A 21,583-nucleotide genomic window follows, 5' to 3' on the forward strand; every position below is an offset into this window, starting at 1 on the left:
ACGGTTCGCTGTGCCCAATTTTTTTATTTTATCCCAAATTATGGCTCAAGTGGAGCGTGCCCACAAAAAATGAGCCAATTCGGACTAAAATTGACGATTTGGTGATCAAAACAAAGTTCGGTGATCGAAAAAGTTAAGCCTCATCGAGCGCGGATACTTTTTGTAAATGACAATTTCAGCAATAACCATTGCTCCAAACACACCCCATATACTTGTAAAGGCCATTCTAATAGTTCCCCTGCTTGCGTATACTGTATATTTGATATTTGGAACTGTCTCGGAAACATCAAAACTAATTGTAAATTTTCCCTTTATTAAACTAACTTTTAAGTTAGTGCAAATCGCTCAGTTCCATTCTTTAGGCTGCACTCCGCTAACGCAGAGTGCATTCAAATAAAACTTATCAAATAGAGTTGATACTTACCTATTTAATAAGTTTATCACAACAATTAGGCTAAAAGCAATTCGCCACTGATTTTCCCAATTACCGGCCTAAACCCACTGAAGTCATGCTTCCGGTTCAATGTCCGGTTATACAGGTTCCCCGTACCCAATCCATCTGTGCTTTGTTTTGCTGCCGTTCCACTGTATTGTGGATGGTTGGAAGCAAAAAGTTTGCGCTTTTGTCATAATACACTGTTTGGCTACGAATTGCATAAATTATAACACAACCGTGGCTAAAATTGCATGTATTAAGTGACTATTTTGCAAACCGCAAGGCGGCCAGTTAAAGTAATCCTATATATGAATATAAGACTACAATACAATACTGTTGTATATAAATTCGCTCCCGCTCACGCAAATGCCTACGACCATACCATGTTGAATGCACCGGTTCTCGTCCGATCACCGAAGTTAAGCAACATTGGGCCTGGTTAGTACTTGGATGGGTGACCGCTTGGGAACACCAGGTGTTGTAGGCTTTTTCTTTTGAGTATTCAAACCTCATAGAATACTTTTATTCGATATTTACACTTTTTAGAGCCTCAAAAAGCCTCGGTGATCGAAAAAGTTAAGCCTCATCGAGCGCGGATACTTTTTTGGAAATGGGTAAAAACTTGTCCAAAATGGTTCGCTGTGCCAGATTTTTTTGTTTTATCCCAATCTATGGCTCAAGTGGAGCATGCCCACAAAAAATGAGCCAATTCGGACTAAAATTGACGATTTGGTGACCAAAACAAAGTTCGGTGATCGAAAAAGTTAAGCCTCATCGAGCGCGGATACTTTTTTGGAAATCGGTAAAAACTTGACCAAAACGGTTCGCTGTGCCCAATTTTTTTGTTTTATCCCAATCTATGGCTCAAGTGGAGCATGCCCACAAAAAATGAGCCAATTCGGACTAAAATTGACGATTTGGTGACCAAAACAAAGTTCGGTGATCGAAAAAGTTAAGCCTCATCGAGCGCGGATACTTTTTTGGAAATCGGTAAAAACTTGACCAAAACGGTTCGCTGTGCCCAATTTTTTTATTTTATCCCAAATTATGGCTCAAGTGGAGCGTGCCCACAAAAAATGAGCCAATTCGGACTAAAATTGACGATTTGGTGATCAAAACAAAGTTCGGTGATCGAAAAAGTTAAGCCTCATCGAGCGCGGATACTTTTTGTAAATGACAATTTCAGCAATAACCATTGCTCCAAACACACCCCATATACTTGTAAAGGCCATTCTAATAGTTCCCCTGCTTGCGTATACTGTATATTTGATATTTGGAACTGTCTCGGAAACATCAAAACTAATTGTAAATTTTCCCTTTATTAAACTAACTTTTAAGTTAGTGCAAATCGCTCAGTTCCATTCTTTAGGCTGCACTCCGCTAACGCAGAGTGCATTCAAATAAAACTTATCAAATAGAGTTGATACTTACCTATTTAATAAGTTTATCACAACAATTAGGCTAAAAGCAATTCGCCACTGATTTTCCCAATTACCGGCCTAAACCCACTGAAGTCATGCTTCCGGTTCAATGTCCGGTTATACAGGTTCCCCGTACCCAATCCATCTGTGCTTTGTTTTGCTGCCGTTCCACTGTATTGTGGATGGTTGGAAGCAAAAAGTTTGCGCTTTTGTCATAATACACTGTTTGGCTACGAATTGCATAAATTATAACACAACCGTGGCTAAAATTGCATGTATTAAGTGACTATTTTGCAAACCGCAAGGCGGCCAGTTAAAGTAATCCTATATATGAATATAAGACTACAATACAATACTGTTGTATATAAATTCGCTCCCGCTCACGCAAATGCCTACGACCATACCATGTTGAATGCACCGGTTCTCGTCCGATCACCGAAGTTAAGCAACATTGGGCCTGGTTAGTACTTGGATGGGTGACCGCTTGGGAACACCAGGTGTTGTAGGCTTTTTCTTTTGAGTATTCAAACCTCATAGAATACTTTTATTCGATATTTACACTTTTTAGAGCCTCAAAAAGCCTCGGTGATCGAAAAAGTTAAGCCTCATCGAGCGCGGATACTTTTTTGGAAATGGGTAAAAACTTGTCCAAAATGGTTCGCTGTGCCAGATTTTTTTGTTTTATCCCAATCTATGGCTCAAGTGGAGCATGCCCACAAAAAATGAGCCAATTCGGACTAAAATTGACGATTTGGTGACCAAAACAAAGTTCGGTGATCGAAAAAGTTAAGCCTCATCGAGCGCGGATACTTTTTTGGAAATCGGTAAAAACTTGACCAAAACGGTTCGCTGTGCCCAATTTTTTTATTTTATCCCAAATTATGGCTCAAGTGGAGCGTGCCCACAAAAAATGAGCCAATTCGGACTAAAATTGACGATTTGGTGATCAAAACAAAGTTCGGTGATCGAAAAAGTTAAGCCTCATCGAGCGCGGATACTTTTTGTAAATGACAATTTCAGCAATAACCATTGCTCCAAACACACCCCATATACTTGTAAAGGCCATTCTAATAGTTCCCCTGCTTGCGTATACTGTATATTTGATATTTGGAACTGTCTCGGAAACATCAAAACTAATTGTAAATTTTCCCTTTATTAAACTAACTTTTAAGTTAGTGCAAATCGCTCAGTTCCATTCTTTAGGCTGCACTCCGCTAACGCAGAGTGCATTCAAATAAAACTTATCAAATAGAGTTGATACTTACCTATTTAATAAGTTTATCACAACAATTAGGCTAAAAGCAATTCGCCACTGATTTTCCCAATTACCGGCCTAAACCCACTGAAGTCATGCTTCCGGTTCAATGTCCGGTTATACAGGTTCCCCGTACCCAATCCATCTGTGCTTTGTTTTGCTGCCGTTCCACTGTATTGTGGATGGTTGGAAGCAAAAAGTTTGCGCTTTTGTCATAATACACTGTTTGGCTACGAATTGCATAAATTATAACACAACCGTGGCTAAAATTGCATGTATTAAGTGACTATTTTGCAAACCGCAAGGCGGCCAGTTAAAGTAATCCTATATATGAATATAAGACTACAATACAATACTGTTGTATATAAATTCGCTCCCGCTCACGCAAATGCCTACGACCATACCATGTTGAATGCACCGGTTCTCGTCCGATCACCGAAGTTAAGCAACATTGGGCCTGGTTAGTACTTGGATGGGTGACCGCTTGGGAACACCAGGTGTTGTAGGCTTTTTCTTTTGAGTATTCAAACCTCATAGAATACTTTTATTCGATATTTACACTTTTTAGAGCCTCAAAAAGCCTCGGTGATCGAAAAAGTTAAGCCTCATCGAGCGCGGATACTTTTTTGGAAATGGGTAAAAACTTGTCCAAAATGGTTCGCTGTGCCAGATTTTTTTGTTTTATCCCAATCTATGGCTCAAGTGGAGCATGCCCACAAAAAATGAGCCAATTCGGACTAAAATTGACGATTTGGTGACCAAAACAAAGTTCGGTGATCGAAAAAGTTAAGCCTCATCGAGCGCGGATACTTTTTTGGAAATCGGTAAAAACTTGACCAAAACGGTTCGCTGTGCCCAATTTTTTTGTTTTATCCCAATCTATGGCTCAAGTGGAGCATGCCCACAAAAAATGAGCCAATTCGGACTAAAATTGACGATTTGGTGACCAAAACAAAGTTCGGTGATCGAAAAAGTTAAGCCTCATCGAGCGCGGATACTTTTTTGGAAATCGGTAAAAACTTGACCAAAACGGTTCGCTGTGCCCAATTTTTTTATTTTATCCCAAATTATGGCTCAAGTGGAGCGTGCCCACAAAAAATGAGCCAATTCGGACTAAAATTGACGATTTGGTGATCAAAACAAAGTTCGGTGATCGAAAAAGTTAAGCCTCATCGAGCGCGGATACTTTTTGTAAATGACAATTTCAGCAATAACCATTGCTCCAAACACACCCCATATACTTGTAAAGGCCATTCTAATAGTTCCCCTGCTTGCGTATACTGTATATTTGATATTTGGAACTGTCTCGGAAACATCAAAACTAATTGTAAATTTTCCCTTTATTAAACTAACTTTTAAGTTAGTGCAAATCGCTCAGTTCCATTCTTTAGGCTGCACTCCGCTAACGCAGAGTGCATTCAAATAAAACTTATCAAATAGAGTTGATACTTACCTATTTAATAAGTTTATCACAACAATTAGGCTAAAAGCAATTCGCCACTGATTTTCCCAATTACCGGCCTAAACCCACTGAAGTCATGCTTCCGGTTCAATGTCCGGTTATACAGGTTCCCCGTACCCAATCCATCTGTGCTTTGTTTTGCTGCCGTTCCACTGTATTGTGGATGGTTGGAAGCAAAAAGTTTGCGCTTTTGTCATAATACACTGTTTGGCTACGAATTGCATAAATTATAACACAACCGTGGCTAAAATTGCATGTATTAAGTGACTATTTTGCAAACCGCAAGGCGGCCAGTTAAAGTAATCCTATATATGAATATAAGACTACAATACAATACTGTTGTATATAAATTCGCTCCCGCTCACGCAAATGCCTACGACCATACCATGTTGAATGCACCGGTTCTCGTCCGATCACCGAAGTTAAGCAACATTGGGCCTGGTTAGTACTTGGATGGGTGACCGCTTGGGAACACCAGGTGTTGTAGGCTTTTTCTTTTGAGTATTCAAACCTCATAGAATACTTTTATTCGATATTTACACTTTTTAGAGCCTCAAAAAGCCTCGGTGATCGAAAAAGTTAAGCCTCATCGAGCGCGGATACTTTTTTGGAAATGGGTAAAAACTTGTCCAAAATGGTTCGCTGTGCCAGATTTTTTTGTTTTATCCCAATCTATGGCTCAAGTGGAGCATGCCCACAAAAAATGAGCCAATTCGGACTAAAATTGACGATTTGGTGACCAAAACAAAGTTCGGTGATCGAAAAAGTTAAGCCTCATCGAGCGCGGATACTTTTTTGGAAATCGGTAAAAACTTGACCAAAACGGTTCGCTGTGCCCAATTTTTTTGTTTTATCCCAATCTATGGCTCAAGTGGAGCATGCCCACAAAAAATGAGCCAATTCGGACTAAAATTGACGATTTGGTGACCAAAACAAAGTTCGGTGATCGAAAAAGTTAAGCCTCATCGAGCGCGGATACTTTTTTGGAAATCGGTAAAAACTTGACCAAAACGGTTCGCTGTGCCCAATTTTTTTATTTTATCCCAAATTATGGCTCAAGTGGAGCGTGCCCACAAAAAATGAGCCAATTCGGACTAAAATTGACGATTTGGTGATCAAAACAAAGTTCGGTGATCGAAAAAGTTAAGCCTCATCGAGCGCGGATACTTTTTGTAAATGACAATTTCAGCAATAACCATTGCTCCAAACACACCCCATATACTTGTAAAGGCCATTCTAATAGTTCCCCTGCTTGCGTATACTGTATATTTGATATTTGGAACTGTCTCGGAAACATCAAAACTAATTGTAAATTTTCCCTTTATTAAACTAACTTTTAAGTTAGTGCAAATCGCTCAGTTCCATTCTTTAGGCTGCACTCCGCTAACGCAGAGTGCATTCAAATAAAACTTATCAAATAGAGTTGATACTTACCTATTTAATAAGTTTATCACAACAATTAGGCTAAAAGCAATTCGCCACTGATTTTCCCAATTACCGGCCTAAACCCACTGAAGTCATGCTTCCGGTTCAATGTCCGGTTATACAGGTTCCCCGTACCCAATCCATCTGTGCTTTGTTTTGCTGCCGTTCCACTGTATTGTGGATGGTTGGAAGCAAAAAGTTTGCGCTTTTGTCATAATACACTGTTTGGCTACGAATTGCATAAATTATAACACAACCGTGGCTAAAATTGCATGTATTAAGTGACTATTTTGCAAACCGCAAGGCGGCCAGTTAAAGTAATCCTATATATGAATATAAGACTACAATACAATACTGTTGTATATAAATTCGCTCCCGCTCACGCAAATGCCTACGACCATACCATGTTGAATGCACCGGTTCTCGTCCGATCACCGAAGTTAAGCAACATTGGGCCTGGTTAGTACTTGGATGGGTGACCGCTTGGGAACACCAGGTGTTGTAGGCTTTTTCTTTTGAGTATTCAAACCTCATAGAATACTTTTATTCGATATTTACACTTTTTAGAGCCTCAAAAAGCCTCGGTGATCGAAAAAGTTAAGCCTCATCGAGCGCGGATACTTTTTTGGAAATGGGTAAAAACTTGTCCAAAATGGTTCGCTGTGCCAGATTTTTTTGTTTTATCCCAATCTATGGCTCAAGTGGAGCATGCCCACAAAAAATGAGCCAATTCGGACTAAAATTGACGATTTGGTGACCAAAACAAAGTTCGGTGATCGAAAAAGTTAAGCCTCATCGAGCGCGGATACTTTTTTGGAAATCGGTAAAAACTTGACCAAAACGGTTCGCTGTGCCCAATTTTTTTGTTTTATCCCAATCTATGGCTCAAGTGGAGCATGCCCACAAAAAATGAGCCAATTCGGACTAAAATTGACGATTTGGTGACCAAAACAAAGTTCGGTGATCGAAAAAGTTAAGCCTCATCGAGCGCGGATACTTTTTTGGAAATCGGTAAAAACTTGACCAAAACGGTTCGCTGTGCCCAATTTTTTTATTTTATCCCAAATTATGGCTCAAGTGGAGCGTGCCCACAAAAAATGAGCCAATTCGGACTAAAATTGACGATTTGGTGATCAAAACAAAGTTCGGTGATCGAAAAAGTTAAGCCTCATCGAGCGCGGATACTTTTTTGGAAATCGGTAAAAACTTGACCAAAACGGTTCGCTGTGCCCAATTTTTTTGTTTTATCCCAATCTATGGCTCAAGTGGAGCATGCCCACAAAAAATGAGCCAATTCGGACTAAAATTGACGATTTGGTGACCAAAACAAAGTTCGGTGATCGAAAAAGTTAAGCCTCATCGAGCGCGGATACTTTTTTGGAAATCGGTAAAAACTTGACCAAAACGGTTCGCTGTGCCCAATTTTTTTATTTTATCCCAAATTATGGCTCAAGTGGAGCGTGCCCACAAAAAATGAGCCAATTCGGACTAAAATTGACGATTTGGTGATCAAAACAAAGTTCGGTGATCGAAAAAGTTAAGCCTCATCGAGCGCGGATACTTTTTGTAAATGACAATTTCAGCAATAACCATTGCTCCAAACACACCCCATATACTTGTAAAGGCCATTCTAATAGTTCCCCTGCTTGCGTATACTGTATATTTGATATTTGGAACTGTCTCGGAAACATCAAAACTAATTGTAAATTTTCCCTTTATTAAACTAACTTTTAAGTTAGTGCAAATCGCTCAGTTCCATTCTTTAGGCTGCACTCCGCTAACGCAGAGTGCATTCAAATAAAACTTATCAAATAGAGTTGATACTTACCTATTTAATAAGTTTATCACAACAATTAGGCTAAAAGCAATTCGCCACTGATTTTCCCAATTACCGGCCTAAACCCACTGAAGTCATGCTTCCGGTTCAATGTCCGGTTATACAGGTTCCCCGTACCCAATCCATCTGTGCTTTGTTTTGCTGCCGTTCCACTGTATTGTGGATGGTTGGAAGCAAAAAGTTTGCGCTTTTGTCATAATACACTGTTTGGCTACGAATTGCATAAATTATAACACAACCGTGGCTAAAATTGCATGTATTAAGTGACTATTTTGCAAACCGCAAGGCGGCCAGTTAAAGTAATCCTATATATGAATATAAGACTACAATACAATACTGTTGTATATAAATTCGCTCCCGCTCACGCAAATGCCTACGACCATACCATGTTGAATGCACCGGTTCTCGTCCGATCACCGAAGTTAAGCAACATTGGGCCTGGTTAGTACTTGGATGGGTGACCGCTTGGGAACACCAGGTGTTGTAGGCTTTTTCTTTTGAGTATTCAAACCTCATAGAATACTTTTATTCGATATTTACACTTTTTAGAGCCTCAAAAAGCCTCGGTGATCGAAAAAGTTAAGCCTCATCGAGCGCGGATACTTTTTTGGAAATGGGTAAAAACTTGTCCAAAATGGTTCGCTGTGCCAGATTTTTTTGTTTTATCCCAATCTATGGCTCAAGTGGAGCATGCCCACAAAAAATGAGCCAATTCGGACTAAAATTGACGATTTGGTGACCAAAACAAAGTTCGGTGATCGAAAAAGTTAAGCCTCATCGAGCGCGGATACTTTTTTGGAAATCGGTAAAAAACTTGACCAAAACGGTTCGCTGTGCCCAATTTTTTTGTTTTATCCCAATCTATGGCTCAAGTGGAGCATGCCCACAAAAAATGAGCCAATTCGGACTAAAATTGACGATTTGGTGACCAAAACAAAGTTCGGTGATCGAAAAAGTTAAGCCTCATCGAGCGCGGATACTTTTTTGGAAATCGGTAAAAACTTGACCAAAACGGTTCGCTGTGCCCAATTTTTTTATTTTATTCCAAATTATGGCTCAAGTGGAGCGTGCCCACAAAAAATGAGCCAATTCGGACTAAAATTGACGATTTGGTGATCAAAACAAAGTTCGGTGATCGAAAAAGTTAAGCCTCATCGAGCGCGGATACTTTTTGTAAATGACAATTTCAGCAATAACCATTGCTCCAAACACACCCCATATACTTGTAAAGGCCATTCTAATAGTTCCCCTGCTTGCGTATACTGTATATTTGATATTTGGAACTGTCTCGGAAACATCAAAACTAATTGTAAATTTTCCCTTTATTAAACTAACTTTTAAGTTAGTGCAAATCGCTCAGTTCCATTCTTTAGGCTGCACTCCGCTAACGCAGAGTGCATTCAAATAAAACTTATCAAATAGAGTTGATACTTACCTATTTAATAAGTTTATCACAACAATTAGGCTAAAAGCAATTCGCCACTGATTTTCCCAATTACCGGCCTAAACCCACTGAAGTCATGCTTCCGGTTCAATGTCCGGTTATACAGGTTCCCCGTACCCAATCCATCTGTGCTTTGTTTTGCTGCCGTTCCACTGTATTGTGGATGGTTGGAAGCAAAAAGTTTGCGCTTTTGTCATAATACACTGTTTGGCTACGAATTGCATAAATTATAACACAACCGTGGCTAAAATTGCATGTATTAAGTGACTATTTTGCAAACCGCAAGGCGGCCAGTTAAAGTAATCCTATATATGAATATAAGACTACAATACAATACTGTTGTATATAAATTCGCTCCCGCTCACGCAAATGCCTACGACCATACCATGTTGAATGCACCGGTTCTCGTCCGATCACCGAAGTTAAGCAACATTGGGCCTGGTTAGTACTTGGATGGGTGACCGCTTGGGAACACCAGGTGTTGTAGGCTTTTTCTTTTGAGTATTCAAACCTCATAGAATACTTTTATTCGATATTTACACTTTTTAGAGCCTCAAAAAGCCTCGGTGATCGAAAAAGTTAAGCCTCATCGAGCGCGGATACTTTTTTGGAAATGGGTAAAAACTTGTCCAAAATGGTTCGCTGTGCCAGATTTTTTTGTTTTATCCCAATCTATGGCTCAAGTGGAGCATGCCCACAAAAAATGAGCCAATTCGGACTAAAATTGACGATTTGGTGACCAAAACAAAGTTCGGTGATCGAAAAAGTTAAGCCTCATCGAGCGCGGATACTTTTTGTAAATGACAATTTCAGCAATAACCATTGCTCCAAACACACCCCATATACTTGTAAAGGCCATTCTAATAGTTCCCCTGCTTGCGTATACTGTATATTTGATATTTGGAACTGTCTCGGAAACATCAAAACTAATTGTAAATTTTCCCTTTATTAAACTAACTTTTAAGTTAGTGCAAATCGCTCAGTTCCATTCTTTAGGCTGCACTCCGCTAACGCAGAGTGCATTCAAATAAAACTTATCAAATAGAGTTGATACTTACCTATTTAATAAGTTTATCACAACAATTAGGCTAAAAGCAATTCGCCACTGATTTTCCCAATTACCGGCCTAAACCCACTGAAGTCATGCTTCCGGTTCAATGTCCGGTTATACAGGTTCCCCGTACCCAATCCATCTGTGCTTTGTTTTGCTGCCGTTCCACTGTATTGTGGATGGTTGGAAGCAAAAAGTTTGCGCTTTTGTCATAATACACTGTTTGGCTACGAATTGCATAAATTATAACACAACCGTGGCTAAAATTGCATGTATTAAGTGACTATTTTGCAAACCGCAAGGCGGCCAGTTAAAGTAATCCTATATATGAATATAAGACTACAATACAATACTGTTGTATATAAATTCGCTCCCGCTCACGCAAATGCCTACGACCATACCATGTTGAATGCACCGGTTCTCGTCCGATCACCGAAGTTAAGCAACATTGGGCCTGGTTAGTACTTGGATGGGTGACCGCTTGGGAACACCAGGTGTTGTAGGCTTTTTCTTTTGAGTATTCAAACCTCATAGAATACTTTTATTCGATATTTACACTTTTTAGAGCCTCAAAAAGCCTCGGTGATCGAAAAAGTTAAGCCTCATCGAGCGCGGATACTTTTTTGGAAATGGGTAAAAACTTGTCCAAAATGGTTCGCTGTGCCAGATTTTTTTGTTTTATCCCAATCTATGGCTCAAGTGGAGCATGCCCACAAAAAATGAGCCAATTCGGACTAAAATTGACGATTTGGTGACCAAAACAAAGTTCGGTGATCGAAAAAGTTAAGCCTCATCGAGCGCGGATACTTTTTTGGAAATCGGTAAAAACTTGACCAAAACGGTTCGCTGTGCCCAATTTTTTTGTTTTATCCCAATCTATGGCTCAAGTGGAGCATGCCCACAAAAAATGAGCCAATTCGGACTAAAATTGACGATTTGGTGACCAAAACAAAGTTCGGTGATCGAAAAAGTTAAGCCTCATCGAGCGCGGATACTTTTTTGGAAATCGGTAAAAACTTGACCAAAACGGTTCGCTGTGCCCAATTTTTTTATTTTATCCCAAATTATGGCTCAAGTGGAGCGTGCCCACAAAAAATGAGCCAATTCGGACTAAAATTGACGATTTGGTGATCAAAACAAAGTTCGGTGATCGAAAAAGTTAAGCCTCATCGAGCGCGGATACTTTTTGTAAATGACAATTTCAGCAATAACCATTGCTCCAAACACACCCCATATACTTGTAAAGGCCATTTTAATAGTTCCCCTGCTTGCGTATACTGTATATTTGATATTTGGAACTGTCTCGGAAACATCAAAACTAATTGTAAATTTTCCCTTTATTAAACTAACTTTTAAGTTAGTGCAAATCGCTCAGTTCCATTCTTTAGGCTGCACTCCGCTAACGCAGAGTGCATTCAAATAAAACTTATCAAATAGAGTTGATACTTACCTATTTAATAAGTTTATCACAACAATTAGGCTAAAAGCAATTCGCCACTGATTTTCCCAATTACCGGCCTAAACCCACTGAAGTCATGCTTCCGGTTCAATGTCCGGTTATACAGGTTCCCCGTACCCAATCCATCTGTGCTTTGTTTTGCTGCCGTTCCACTGTATTGTGGATGGTTGGAAGCAAAAAGTTTGCGCTTTTGTCATAATACACTGTTTGGCTACGAATTGCATAAATTATAACACAACCGTGGCTAAAATTGCATGTATTAAGTGACTATTTTGCAAACCGCAAGGCGGCCAGTTAAAGTAATCCTATATATGAATATAACACTACAATACAATACTGTTGTATATAAATTCGCTCCCGCTCACGCAAATGCCTACGACCATACCATGTTGAATGCACCGGTTCTCGTCCGATCACCGAAGTTAAGCAACATTGGGCCTGGTTAGTACTTGGATGGGTGACCGCTTGGGAACACCAGGTGTTGTAGGCTTTTTCTTTTGAGTATTCAAACCTCATAGAATACTTTTATTCGATATTTACACTTTTTAGAGCCTCAAAAAGCCTCGGTGATCGAAAAAGTTAAGCCTCATCGAGCGCGGATACTTTTTTGGAAATGGGTAAAAACTTGTCCAAAATGGTTCGCTGTGCCAGATTTTTTTGTTTTATCCCAATCTATGGCTCAAGTGGAGCATGCCCACAAAAAATGAGCCAATTCGGACTAAAATTGACGATTTGGTGACCAAAACAAAGTTCGGTGATCGAAAAAGTTAAGCCTCATCGAGCGCGGATACTTTTTTGGAAATCGGTAAAAAACTTGACCAAAACGGTTCGCTGTGCCCAATTTTTTTGTTTTATCCCAATCTATGGCTCAAGTGGAGCATGCCCACAAAAAATGAGCCAATTCGGACTAAAATTGACGATTTGGTGACCAAAACAAAGTTCGGTGATCGAAAAAGTTAAGCCTCATCGAGCGCGGATACTTTTTTGGAAATCGGTAAAAACTTGACCAAAACGGTTCGCTGTGCCCAATTTTTTTATTTTATTCCAAATTATGGCTCAAGTGGAGCGTGCCCACAAAAAATGAGCCAATTCGGACTAAAATTGACGATTTGGTGATCAAAACAAAGTTCGGTGATCGAAAAAGTTAAGCCTCATCGAGCGCGGATACTTTTTGTAAATGACAATTTCAGCAATAACCATTGCTCCAAACACACCCCATATACTTGTAAAGGCCATTCTAATAGTTCCCCTGCTTGCGTATACTGTATATTTGATATTTGGAACTGTCTCGGAAACATCAAAACTAATTGTAAATTTTCCCTTTATTAAACTAACTTTTAAGTTAGTGCAAATCGCTCAGTTCCATTCTTTAGGCTGCACTCCGCTAACGCAGAGTGCATTCAAATAAAACTTATCAAATAGAGTTGATACTTACCTATTTAATAAGTTTATCACAACAATTAGGCTAAAAGCAATTCGCCACTGATTTTCCCAATTACCGGCCTAAACCCACTGAAGTCATGCTTCCGGTTCAATGTCCGGTTATACAGGTTCCCCGTACCCAATCCATCTGTGCTTTGTTTTGCTGCCGTTCCACTGTATTGTGGATGGTTGGAAGCAAAAAGTTTGCGCTTTTGTCATAATACACTGTTTGGCTACGAATTGCATAAATTATAACACAACCGTGGCTAAAATTGCATGTATTAAGTGACTATTTTGCAAACCGCAAGGCGGCCAGTTAAAGTAATCCTATATATGAATATAAGACTACAATACAATACTGTTGTATATAAATTCGCTCCCGCTCACGCAAATGCCTACGACCATACCATGTTGAATGCACCGGTTCTCGTCCGATCACCGAAGTTAAGCAACATTGGGCCTGGTTAGTACTTGGATGGGTGACCGCTTGGGAACACCAGGTGTTGTAGGCTTTTTCTTTTGAGTATTCAAACCTCATAGAATACTTTTATTCGATATTTACACTTTTTAGAGCCTCAAAAAGCCTCGGTGATCGAAAAAGTTAAGCCTCATCGAGCGCGGATACTTTTTTGGAAATGGGTAAAAACTTGTCCAAAATGGTTCGCTGTGCCAGATTTTTTTGTTTTATCCCAATCTATGGCTCAAGTGGAGCATGCCCACAAAAAATGAGCCAATTCGGACTAAAATTGACGATTTGGTGACCAAAACAAAGTTCGGTGATCGAAAAAGTTAAGCCTCATCGAGCGCGGATACTTTTTTGGAAATCGGTAAAAACTTGACCAAAACGGTTCGCTGTGCCCAATTTTTTTGTTTTATCCCAATCTATGGCTCAAGTGGAGCATGCCCACAAAAAATGAGCCAATTCGGACTAAAATTGACGATTTGGTGACCAAAACAAAGTTCGGTGATCGAAAAAGTTAAGCCTCATCGAGCGCGGATACTTTTTTGGAAATCGGTAAAAACTTGACCAAAACGGTTCGCTGTGCCCAATTTTTTTATTTTATCCCAAATTATGGCTCAAGTGGAGCGTGCCCACAAAAAATGAGCCAATTCGGACTAAAATTGACGATTTGGTGATCAAAACAAAGTTCGGTGATCGAAAAAGTTAAGCCTCATCGAGCGCGGATACTTTTTGTAAATGACAATTTCAGCAATAACCATTGCTCCAAACACACCCCATATACTTGTAAAGGCCATTTTAATAGTTCCCCTGCTTGCGTATACTGTATATTTGATATTTGGAACTGTCTCGGAAACATCAAAACTAATTGTAAATTTTCCCTTTATTAAACTAACTTTTAAGTTAGTGCAAATCGCTCAGTTCCATTCTTTAGGCTGCACTCCGCTAACGCAGAGTGCATTCAAATAAAACTTATCAAATAGAGTTGATACTTACCTATTTAATAAGTTTATCACAACAATTAGGCTAAAAGCAATTCGCCACTGATTTTCCCAATTACCGGCCTAAACCCACTGAAGTCATGCTTCCGGTTCAATGTCCGGTTATACAGGTTCCCCGTACCCAATCCATCTGTGCTTTGTTTTGCTGCCGTTCCACTGTATTGTGGATGGTTGGAAGCAAAAAGTTTGCGCTTTTGTCATAATACACTGTTTGGCTACGAATTGCATAAATTATAACACAACCGTGGCTAAAATTGCATGTATTAAGTGACTATTTTGCAAACCGCAAGGCGGCCAGTTAAAGTAATCCTATATATGAATATAAGACTACAATACAATACTGTTGTATATAAATTCGCTCCCGCTCACGCAAATGCCTACGACCATACCATGTTGAATGCACCGGTTCTCGTCCGATCACCGAAGTTAAGCAACATTGGGCCTGGTTAGTACTTGGATGGGTGACCGCTTGGGAACACCAGGTGTTGTAGGCTTTTTCTTTTGAGTATTCAAACCTCATAGAATACTTTTATTCGATATTTACACTTTTTAGAGCCTCAAAAAGCCTCGGTGATCGAAAAAGTTAAGCCTCATCGAGCGCGGATACTTTTTTGGAAATGGGTAAAAACTTGTCCAAAATGGTTCGCTGTGCCAGATTTTTTTGTTTTATCCCAATCTATGGCTCAAGTGGAGCATGCCCACAAAAAATGAGCCAATTCGGACTAAAATTGACGATTTGGTGACCAAAACAAAGTTCGGTGATCGAAAAAGTTAAGCCTCATCGAGCGCGGATACTTTTTTGGAAATCGGTAAAAACTTGACCAAAACGGTTCGCTGTGCCCAATTTTTTTGTTTTATCCCAATCTATGGCTCAAGTGGAGCATGCCCACAAAAAATGAGCCAATTCGGACTAAAATTGACGATTTGGTGACCAAAACAAAGTTCGGTGATCGAAAAAGTTAAGCCTCATCGAGCGCGGATACTTTTTTGGAAATCGGTAAAAACTTGACCAAAACGGTTCGCTGTGCCCAATTTTTTTATTTTATCCCAAATTATGGCTCAAGTGGAGCGTGCCCACAAAAAATGAGCCAATTCGGACTAAAATTGACGATTTGGTGATCAAAACAAAGTTCGGTGATCGAAAAAGTTAAGCCTCATCGAGCGCGGATACTTTTTGTAAATGACAATTTCAGCAATAACCATTGCTCCAAACACACCCCATATACTTGTAAAGGCCATTTTAATAGTTCCCCTGCTTGCGTATACTGTATATTTGATATTTGGAACTGTCTCGGAAACATCAAAACTAATTGTAAATTTTCCCTTTATTAAACTAACTTTTAAGTTAGTGCAAATCGCTCAGTTCCATTCTTTAGGCTGCACTCCGCTAACGCAGAGTGCATTCAAATAAAACTTATCAAATAGAGTTGATACTTACCTATTTAATAAGTTTATCACAACAATTAGGCTAAAAGCAATTCGCCACTGATTTTCCCAATTACCGGCCTAAACCCACTGAAGTCATGCTTCCGGTTCAATGTCCGGTTATACAGGTTCCCCGTACCCAATCCATCTGTGCTTTGTTTTGCTGCCGTTCCACTGTATTGTGGATGGTTGGAAGCAAAAAGTTTGCGCTTTTGTCATAATACACTGTTTGGCTACGAATTGCATAAATTATAACACAACCGTGGCTAAAATTGCATGTATTAAGTGACTATTTTGCAAACCGCAAGGCGGCCAGTTAAAGTAATCCTATATATGAATATAAGACTACAATACAATACTGTTGTATATAAATTCGCTCCCGCTCACGCAAATGCCTACGACCATACCATGTTGAATGCACCGGTTCTCGTCCGATCACCGAAGTTAAGCAACATTGGGCCTGGTTAGTACTTGGATGGGTGACCGCTTGGGAACACCAGGTGTTGTAGGCTTTTTCTTTTGAGTATTCAAACCTCATAGAATACTTTTATTCGATATTTACACTTTTTAGAGCCTCAAAAAGCCTCGGTGATCGAAAAAGTTAAGCCTCATCGAGCGCGGATACTTTTTTGGAAATGGGTAAAAACTTGTCCAAAATGGTTCGCTGTGCCAGATTTTTTTGTTTTATCCCAATCTATGGCTCAAGTGGAGCATGCCCACAAAAAATGAGCCAATTCGGACTAAAATTGACGATTTGGTGACCAAAACAAAGTTCGGTGATCGAAAAAGTTAAGCCTCATCGAGCGCGGATACTTTTTTGGAAATCGGTAAAAACTTGACCAAAACGGTTCGCTGTGCCCAATTTTTTTGTTTTATCCCAATCTATGGCTCAAGTGGAGCATGCCCACAAAAAATGAGCCAATTCGGACTAAAATTGACGATTTGGTGACCAAAACAAAGTTCGGTGATCGAAAAAGTTAAGCCTCATCGAGCGCGGATACTTTTTTGGAAATCGGTAAAAACTTGACCAAAACGGTTCGCTGTGCCCAATTTTTTTATTTTATCCCAAATTATGGCTCAAGTGGAGCGTGCCCACAAAAAATGAGCCAATTCGGACTAAAATTGACGATTTGGTGATCAAAACAAAGTTCGGTGATCGAAAAAGTTAAGCCTCATCGAGCGCGGATACTTTTTGTAAATGACAATTTCAGCAATAACCATTGCTCCAAACACACCCCATATACTTGTAAAGGCCATTTTAATAGTTCCCCTGCTTGCGTATACTGTATATTTGATATTTGGAACTGTCTCGGAAACATCAAAACTAATTGTAAATTTTCCCTTTATTAAACTAACTTTTAAGTTAGTGCAAATCGCTCAGTTCCATTCTTTAGGCTGCACTCCGCTAACGCAGAGTGCATTCAAATAAAACTTATCAAATAGAGTTGATACTTACCTATTTAATAAGTTTATCACAACAATTAGGCTAAAAGCATTTCGCCACTGATTTTCCCAATTACCGGCCTAAACCCACTGAAGTCATGCTTCCGGTTCAATGTCCGGTTATACAGGTTCCCCGTACCCAATCCATCTGTGCTTTGTTTTGCTGCCGTTCCACTGTATTGTGGATGGTTGGAAGCAAAAAGTTTGCGCTTTTGTCATAATACACTGTTTGGCTACGAATTGCATAAATTATAACACAACCGTGGCTAAAATTGCATGTATTAAGTGACTATTTTGCAAACCGCAAGGCGGCCAGTTAAAGTAATCCTATATATGAATATAAGACTACAATACAATACTGTTGTATATAAATTCGCTCCCGCTCACGCAAATGCCTACGACCATACCATGTTGAATGCACCGGTTCTCGTCCGATCACCGAAGTTAAGCAACATTGGGCCTGGTTAGTACTTGGATGGGTGACCGCTTGGGAACACCAGGTGTTGTAGGCTTTTTCTTTTGAGTATTCAAACCTCATAGAATACTTTTATTCGATATTTACACTTTTTAGAGCCTCAAAAAGCCTCGGTGATCGAAAAAGTTAAGCCTCATCGAGCGCGGATACTTTTTTGGAAATGGGTAAAAACTTGTCCAAAATGGTTCGCTGTGCCAGATTTTTTTGTTTTATCCCAATCTATGGCTCAAGTGGAGCATGCCCACAAAAAATGAGCCAATTCGGACTAAAATTGACGATTTGGTGACCAAAACAAAGTTCGGTGATCGAAAAAGTTAAGCCTCATCGAGCGCGGATACTTTTTTGGAAATCGGTAAAAACTTGACCAAAACGGTTCGCTGTGCCCAATTTTTTTGTTTTATCCCAATCTATGGCTCAAGTGGAGCATGCCCACAAAAAATGAGCCAATTCGGACTAAAATTGACGATTTGGTGACCAAAACAAAGTTCGGTGATCGAAAAAGTTAAGCCTCATCGAGCGCGGATACTTTTTTGGAAATCGGTAAAAACTTGACCAAAACGGTTCGCTGTGCCCAATTTTTTTATTTTATCCCAAATTATGGCTCAAGTGGAGCGTGCCCACAAAAAATGAGCCAATTCGGACTAAAATTGACGATTTGGTGATCAAAACAAAGTTCGGTGATCGAAAAAGTTAAGCCTCATCGAGCGCGGATACTTTTTGTAAATGACAATTTCAGCAATAACCATTGCTCCAAACACACCCCATATACTTGTAAAGGCCATTCTAATAGTTCCCCTGCTTGCGTATACTGTATATTTGATATTTGGAACTGTCTCGGAAACATCAAAACTAATTGTAAATTTTCCCTTTATTAAACTAACTTTTAAGTTAGTGCAAATCGCTCAGTTCCATTCTTTAGGCTGCACTCCGCTAACGCAGAGTGCATTCAAATAAAACTTATCAAATAGAGTTGATACTTACCTATTTAATAAGTTTATCACAACAATTAGGCTAAAAGCAATTCGCCACTGATTTTCCCAATTACCGGCCTAAACCCACTGAAGTCATGCTTCCGGTTCAATGTCCGGTTATACAGGTTCCCCGTACCCAATCCATCTGTGCTTTGTTTTGCTGCCGTTCCACTGTATTGTGGATGGTTGGAAGCAAAAAGTTTGCGCTTTTGTCATAATACACTGTTTGGCTACGAATTGCATAAATTATAACACAACCGTGGCTAAAATTGCATGTATTAAGTGACTATTTTGCAAACCGCAAGGCGGCCAGTTAAAGTAATCCTATATATGAATATAAGACTACAATACAATACTGTTGTATATAAATTCGCTCCCGCTCACGCAAATGCCTACGACCATACCATGTTGAATGCACCGGTTCTCGTCCGATCACCGAAGTTAAGCAACATTGGGCCTGGTTAGTACTTGGATGGGTGACCGCTTGGGAACACCAGGTGTTGTAGGCTTTTTCTTTTGAGTATTCAAACCTCATAGAATACTTTTATTCGATATTTACACTTTTTAGAGCCTCAAAAAGCCTCGGTGATCGAAAAAGTTAAGCCTCATCGAGCGCGGATACTTTTTTGGAAATGGGTAAAAACTTGTCCAAAATGGTTCGCTGTGCCAGATTTTTTTGTTTTATCCCAATCTATGGCTCAAGTGGAGCATGCCCACAAAAAATGAGCCAATTCGGACTAAAATTGACGATTTGGTGACCAAAACAAAGTTCGGTGATCGAAAAAGTTAAGCCTCATCGAGCGCGGATACTTTTTTGGAAATCGGTAAAAACTTGACCAAAACGGTTCGCTGTGCCCAATTTTTTTGTTTTATCCCAATCTATGGCTCAAGTGGAGCATGCCCACAAAAAATGAGCCAATTCGGACTAAAATTGACGATTTGGTGACCAAAACAAAGTTCGGTGATCGAAAAAGTTAAGCCTCATCGAGCGCGGATACTTTTTTGGAAATCGGTAAAAACTTGACCAAAACGGTTCGCTGTGCCCAATTTTTTTATTTTATCCCAAATTATGGCTCAAGTGGAGCGTGCCCACAAAAAATGAGCCAATTCGGACTAAAATTGACGATTTGGTGATCAAAACAAAGTTCGGTGATCGAAAAAGTTAAGCCTCATCGAGCGCGGATACTTTTTGTAAATGACAATTTCAGCAATAACCATTGCTCCAAACACACCCCATATACTTGTAAAGGCCATTCTAATAGTTCCCCTGCTTGCGTATACTGTATATTTGATATTTGGAACTGTCTCGGAAACATCAAAACTAATTGTAAATTTTCCCTTTATTAAACTAACTTTTAAGTTAGTGCAAATCGCTCAGTTCCATTCTTTAGGCTGCACTCCGCTAACGCAGAGTGCATTCAAATAAAACTTATCAAATAGAGTTGATACTTACCTATTTAATAAGTTTATCACAACAATTAGGCTAAAAGCAATTCGCCACTGATTTTCCCAATTACCGGCCTAAACCCACTGAAGTCATGCTTCCGGTTCAATGTCCGGTTATACAGGTTCCCCGTACCCAATCCATCTGTGCTTTGTTTTGCTGCCGTTCCACTGTATTGTGGATGGTTGGAAGCAAAAAGTTTGCGCTTTTGTCATAATACACTGTTTGGCTACGAATTGCATAAATTATAACACAACCGTGGCTAAAATTGCATGTATTAAGTGACTATTTTGCAAACCGCAAGGCGGCCAGTTAAAGTAATCCTATATATGAATATAAGACTACAATACAATACTGTTGTATATAAATTCGCTCCCGCTCACGCAAATGCCTACGACCATACCATGTTGAATGCACCGGTTCTCGTCCGATCACCGAAGTTAAGCAACATTGGGCCTGGTTAGTACTTGGATGGGTGACCGCTTGGGAACACCAGGTGTTGTAGGCTTTTTCTTTTGAGTATTCAAACCTCATAGAATACTTTTATTCGATATTTACACTTTTTAGAGCCTCAAAAAGCCTCGGTGATCGAAAAAGTTAAGCCTCATCGAGCGCGGATACTTTTTTGGAAATGGGTAAAAACTTGTCCAAAATGGTTCGCTGTGCCAGATTTTTTTGTTTTATCCCAATCTATGGCTCAAGTGGAGCATGCCCACAAAAAATGAGCCAATTCGGACTAAAATTGACGATTTGGTGACCAAAACAAAGTTCGGTGATCGAAAAAGTTAAGCCTCATCGAGCGCGGATACTTTTTTGGAAATCGGTAAAAACTTGACCAAAACGGTTCGCTGTGCCCAATTTTTTTGTTTTATCCCAATCTATGGCTCAAGTGGAGCATGCCCACAAAAAATGAGCCAATTCGGACTAAAATTGACGATTTGGTGACCAAAACAAAGTTCGGTGATCGAAAAAGTTAAGCCTCATCGAGCGCGGATACTTTTTTGGAAATCGGTAAAAACTTGACCAAAACGGTTCGCTGTGCCCAATTTTTTTATTTTATCCCAAATTATGGCTCAAGTGGAGCGTGCCCACAAAAAATGAGCCAATTCGGACTAAAATTGACGATTTGGTGATCAAAACAAAGTTCGGTGA

General features: G+C 39.7%; 15 non-coding genes across 15 annotated transcripts; all 15 read left to right on the forward strand.

The window, feature by feature from the left end:
• The first annotated feature begins 804 nt into the window (after positions 1 to 804).
• On the forward strand, positions 805 to 923 carry LOC142357546 (5S ribosomal RNA). The gene has a single exon (XR_012761628.1). It is a non-coding gene; the product is annotated as a 5S ribosomal RNA (ribosomal RNA).
• A 1,324-nt stretch (positions 924 to 2,247) lies between these two features.
• Positions 2,248 to 2,366, forward strand: LOC142357558 (5S ribosomal RNA). Its single transcript, XR_012761639.1, has one exon. It is a non-coding gene; the product is annotated as a 5S ribosomal RNA (ribosomal RNA).
• Positions 2,367 to 3,502: 1,136 nt separating this feature from the next.
• On the forward strand, positions 3,503 to 3,621 carry LOC142357570 (5S ribosomal RNA). Its single transcript, XR_012761650.1, has one exon. It is a non-coding gene; the product is annotated as a 5S ribosomal RNA (ribosomal RNA).
• Positions 3,622 to 4,945: 1,324 nt separating this feature from the next.
• LOC142357582 (5S ribosomal RNA) lies at positions 4,946 to 5,064 on the forward strand. Its single transcript, XR_012761661.1, has one exon. It is a non-coding gene; the product is annotated as a 5S ribosomal RNA (ribosomal RNA).
• A 1,324-nt stretch (positions 5,065 to 6,388) lies between these two features.
• LOC142357594 (5S ribosomal RNA) lies at positions 6,389 to 6,507 on the forward strand. Its single transcript, XR_012761672.1, has one exon. It is a non-coding gene; the product is annotated as a 5S ribosomal RNA (ribosomal RNA).
• A 1,700-nt stretch (positions 6,508 to 8,207) lies between these two features.
• Positions 8,208 to 8,326, forward strand: LOC142357548 (5S ribosomal RNA). The gene has a single exon (XR_012761629.1). It is a non-coding gene; the product is annotated as a 5S ribosomal RNA (ribosomal RNA).
• Positions 8,327 to 9,651: 1,325 nt separating this feature from the next.
• Positions 9,652 to 9,770, forward strand: LOC142357549 (5S ribosomal RNA). Its single transcript, XR_012761630.1, has one exon. It is a non-coding gene; the product is annotated as a 5S ribosomal RNA (ribosomal RNA).
• Positions 9,771 to 10,718: 948 nt separating this feature from the next.
• On the forward strand, positions 10,719 to 10,837 carry LOC142357550 (5S ribosomal RNA). The gene has a single exon (XR_012761631.1). It is a non-coding gene; the product is annotated as a 5S ribosomal RNA (ribosomal RNA).
• A 1,324-nt stretch (positions 10,838 to 12,161) lies between these two features.
• Positions 12,162 to 12,280, forward strand: LOC142357551 (5S ribosomal RNA). Its single transcript, XR_012761632.1, has one exon. It is a non-coding gene; the product is annotated as a 5S ribosomal RNA (ribosomal RNA).
• A 1,325-nt stretch (positions 12,281 to 13,605) lies between these two features.
• Positions 13,606 to 13,724, forward strand: LOC142357552 (5S ribosomal RNA). The gene has a single exon (XR_012761633.1). It is a non-coding gene; the product is annotated as a 5S ribosomal RNA (ribosomal RNA).
• A 1,324-nt stretch (positions 13,725 to 15,048) lies between these two features.
• LOC142357553 (5S ribosomal RNA) lies at positions 15,049 to 15,167 on the forward strand. The gene has a single exon (XR_012761634.1). It is a non-coding gene; the product is annotated as a 5S ribosomal RNA (ribosomal RNA).
• Positions 15,168 to 16,491: 1,324 nt separating this feature from the next.
• Positions 16,492 to 16,610, forward strand: LOC142357554 (5S ribosomal RNA). Its single transcript, XR_012761635.1, has one exon. It is a non-coding gene; the product is annotated as a 5S ribosomal RNA (ribosomal RNA).
• A 1,324-nt stretch (positions 16,611 to 17,934) lies between these two features.
• On the forward strand, positions 17,935 to 18,053 carry LOC142357555 (5S ribosomal RNA). The gene has a single exon (XR_012761636.1). It is a non-coding gene; the product is annotated as a 5S ribosomal RNA (ribosomal RNA).
• Positions 18,054 to 19,377: 1,324 nt separating this feature from the next.
• LOC142357556 (5S ribosomal RNA) lies at positions 19,378 to 19,496 on the forward strand. Its single transcript, XR_012761637.1, has one exon. It is a non-coding gene; the product is annotated as a 5S ribosomal RNA (ribosomal RNA).
• Positions 19,497 to 20,820: 1,324 nt separating this feature from the next.
• LOC142357557 (5S ribosomal RNA) lies at positions 20,821 to 20,939 on the forward strand. Its single transcript, XR_012761638.1, has one exon. It is a non-coding gene; the product is annotated as a 5S ribosomal RNA (ribosomal RNA).
• The last annotated feature ends 644 nt before the right edge of the window (positions 20,940 to 21,583 follow it).

This window comes from Convolutriloba macropyga, unplaced genomic scaffold (assembly GCF_964194025.1).
Source record: "Convolutriloba macropyga unplaced genomic scaffold, txConMacr16.3 SCAFFOLD_996, whole genome shotgun sequence".
Taxonomy (NCBI): domain Eukaryota; kingdom Metazoa; phylum Xenacoelomorpha; order Acoela; family Convolutidae; genus Convolutriloba; species Convolutriloba macropyga.